Consider the following 4,192-nt stretch of genomic DNA (forward strand, 5'->3'; position numbering starts at 1 on the left):
CACGAGCACGAATGGGTGCCGCAATTTCTCGAAATTTGGGACCCAATCCATTGAGAATGTAGAGGGTTCAATCATCATCCGAAACCGGATGATCAATGATTGCGAGTTCGTCGGCAATCACTTTGATTGCTTGAAGAAACTCAGTGACAGTGCGATTTCCTCATGTGCTCAAGGTCAAATCTTCCTTGAGTTGCATCGCGCGCATCCATGATTTTCCTGCATATAAATGGGTAAGTATTGTCCAAGCCTCATGGGATATTTTGTATACAACAAGGAGTGGGTTAATAGTGGTTGAGGTGGAGGCAAGAATGGCGTGGAGAGGGCATTTTTTTACACCAGTGACAAAGTCAATAAGATCATAACCAATGAGCAATGCTTCAAATTGAGCCCTCCAATGAGGAAAGGTAGAAGGGGTGAGTTTCTCGTTAATGGTGGCCGTTGCGGCATTGATGGTGATGATGGGTGAATCAGTGGTGGATGCAAGGGTGGCAGCCATGTCACAGGAAGTAAGAAAGGAAAGCTACTCGTTAGAGGTCTGGCGCTTTGATACCATAAAGAGGATTCACACTGCTATGGTTTTGTGTTTTGAACTCGCAACCCTTTCTATTCATGCTCTGTATCTTTGTACAACCCGAGAGGCCTAATTTTAGGCAATCAAAAATATGTAACTGAAAAGGAAATTTACAATCACAATTAATAGCAATATTTACAGGAATAAAAAACTGATCCTAAAAATCATGGGAGGCATAAAATCCGGTGATGTTAATGGTGGCAGCTAAGTTTGAGTTGGCACTTGTTTGATTTCTTCAGTTTCCTTGATAGACCCTATCAAGGTTGCCTTTGTGCAGGTTCTGGACCGTGGTGAGAAGATTGAGCTTGTGGTAGACAAAACAGAGAACCTCCACTCACAAGTAGTGAACCTCAATATCATTGAGGGCCTGAACTTGCTGAAGGACTCCGAAATACTGGTGCTGATGCCTTTTACTGCTACACAGCTCACCAAAGATCGATAGAAGAAACCAGTCCCTTGGAAACAATAGCAATCATTGGCATTAAGGAGATCATTGACATTAACCAAGGTATGTTAGCTGCTTAGAATGGTGTAAAAATAAATAAATTAATTAATTAATTAAAAAAAAAACTAGGATACATGTAGGTCACCTTTTCTTTTCTTTGTTTTTTTTATTCTTTTTTTTTTTAAATAAAGATTTTCTCTATGGCTACGGATTTTCGGTGGCCATGACCTATATAGCTACGGATTTTATCCGTAGCTAATTTTTAAGGAGCTATTGTACCAATGGCTACGGTCGTATTGTGAGCTAGTCATCTTTAGTTGCGGATTTTATCCGTAGCTTTAACCAATTTTCTGAGCAAAAATTGACGATTTAGCAGTGTCCAGTACAACCGTCAGTAAAGGTCCTGACCACCGGTAAAGGCTTTACCGGCTGTTAGCTGACTGCTAGTCAATTTTCTTGTAGTGTATCTACCCTGTCTATCCGTTTCTCCAGCTCATTTTACACCTGATTTCAAAAATTAAGTAGATCTGGATATCAGGTGGACCATGCCACAGAAACAGTGGTGTGTGAGTTCCTCACCATTAAAAATTCCTAAGGCTCCATAGTAAATTTTTTTTTTTTTTTTTTAAAAAAAATTTTTTTAAGTTTTTTTGACATCAAAACTCTTAATAACGTCAAGAAGACATGTATGAAGGAAAAAGTACAAAGATGAGCTTGATCCAAAACTTTGGTAACCCACAAAAGTTTTTTAATAATCATTCATTACTGCACTGATGTGAGGATGGTATGGATATACAAAAATTATATGAAAGTGGCCGACTAGGTAGGCGTACACACCCCCATACACACACCGTATAGTGGGATTTCACCACCTGTGAATACTTGAACCCTTGACCGCCTGTTGAAACTCTGAGAGTCTACCACCGAAGCAAGAGTAAGGATCCAACATTACAAAAGGATTCAACACATACCATTAAAAATATATTACAGGCCACAAGTTTTGAATTAAGCTAATATTTTTGTTGTCCCTTCGTATAAGATCGATGTGACCCCATACAAAAAGGTTTCAACTACCGACGTCATTATTAACGTTGCTTTCTGTTGTGTGGTCTGCTCTGACTTATTTTTGGGCACATGATCTCGAAAAATGGATGTGCAATGAGGATATAACTCATACATAATGGTGGGCCAACAGAACTTGGTGACCTAAATGCCGCTTGCTGCGAAAGCAAAAGTCTTTCGCAATTCATGTTTCCGAAGCTATGTGGGGCTACCATAATGGTCGTTAAAAGCCTACATTTTCCATCTATTTTACCCATAATGTTAGGATATGATCCAAAAAATGGGATAGATCCAAAACTTAACTGAGCATTGAAGAGAGGAAAAAGTTGGCAGGGAAATGCCACTTTTGATTCCAGATGTTTATATGCCATCCATACCTTTCATAAGGTCATTCATGCTTGCTTGAATTGAAAACACAAAAATATTAGCCTATCCTGGACTTCTGTCCTCCCACTAAAGTTCAAATGTTGATGTTCAATCCTCATTGTCCTTTGAGGCCCACTTGAGTTTTACATCCGTGTTATTTTTTACATCATATATTAACATAATCTAGCAAAATGTATGGATGGAGTGGATTTGTCACCAGCATCATGGTGGGCCCCACCTAGCTCGCTATTCTTGGGAGGGGATGCTTTGACTAGTGAGGTAGGTGTTTTGTGGGCCCCACAATGATGTATGTATTTTATGCATGCCATCCATCCATTTTTTCAGATCATTTTATGGATTGATCTGAAAATTGAGGTAATAATAATAATAACAATAAAAATTCAATTTCTACCGTTAAAAACCTGTTAGGGCCCACTGTAATATTTATTTGACATCCAACCTATTGATTAGGTCATACAGGCTTGGATGGAAGGAAACAATAAATATCAATCTGATCCAATGCTTTTGTGCCTCTAAAAAGTTTTTATAGGTGGACGTTCATTCAACACTATTTCCTATAACTTGCCATTTTACATATACCTATTCTACTCAAACACACCATATAGATTTACAGCTACTTGAAGGAATTTATGTACATAGCTAAGGTGGTTGAGAATCCTATCTCAACAACTTATTAACTATAGTTCATCTAGCAACAACTCATTTAGACATTTTGTCAAACACTTAGACTACACGTAACAGACATACATGACGTATGTTGATTTCAACATATAATAGGGCAAATCCTTTCACCGAGGAGTTGTCTAATACACATTAATCATGTTCTTACATTCCATACACATGGCAGACACAAATCATGAATCCATATTCATTCAGTCATTTCAACAAACACTTAGACTACACACTATAACATACATGACGTATGTTGGCCATAACATGAACTAGGGAAAGTCCTTTCGCCAAGGAGTTGTCGGATATACAAAAACCCCATATCCACGATGGATAATCATGTCAAACATGAATCCAAATTCCATACGCATTCAATCATTTCAACTAACCCATGAGATACACTATACACGACATAGTTCATATATATCCGTAAAGCGAAGGAATCTTTGCATTTAGCATGTGAAATGACACCCAAATCAGTTATGAATCATTAACTGACATTGAAAGCCTTGAAAACCATAACCTAAATGTTTATAGTCCACACCTTTCGCCGGTAAACCCGTACCGAGCTCGGTTTGAACATTACGTCTTTATCTACGGCACAACGACAACTTATAGCATGAAATAAGTTAGCTATTTCATCACTTAAACTATTTGAAACCCTAAAACAGGTTAGGGTTAGGTTTTCTTACCTAAGAATGGAATCGGAATCGCCCGTATAGTGATACAGGAATGGTGGTTAAGCACGTGGAGCGTCAGGGAAAGATCCCAACAACTAACTCCCAGTCTCACTCATTTCTCCTCATTTTCTCCTTCTCTTTTCTCTCTCTCTTTTTTTTAGGGTTTGAAAATTCGTATGTGGTGAGAGAGAAGTGGGTTTAGGCCTTTATATAGGCCCAGGTCTGATGGAAATGGCCCCAGGGTGTTCAATCCCTAAGTATAGGGTTATGATGTAGTAATAAACTCGGTGAGACCGAGGTCGAATCCCAAGGGACTGAAACCTGTAAGTTATCTGAAACTAGGTAGAATTAAAATTAGACTAAGATGAAATCTAAATC

The sequence above is a fragment of the Magnolia sinica genome, chromosome 11, assembly GCF_029962835.1.
Source record: "Magnolia sinica isolate HGM2019 chromosome 11, MsV1, whole genome shotgun sequence".
Lineage (NCBI taxonomy): Eukaryota > Viridiplantae > Streptophyta > Magnoliopsida > Magnoliales > Magnoliaceae > Magnolia > Magnolia sinica.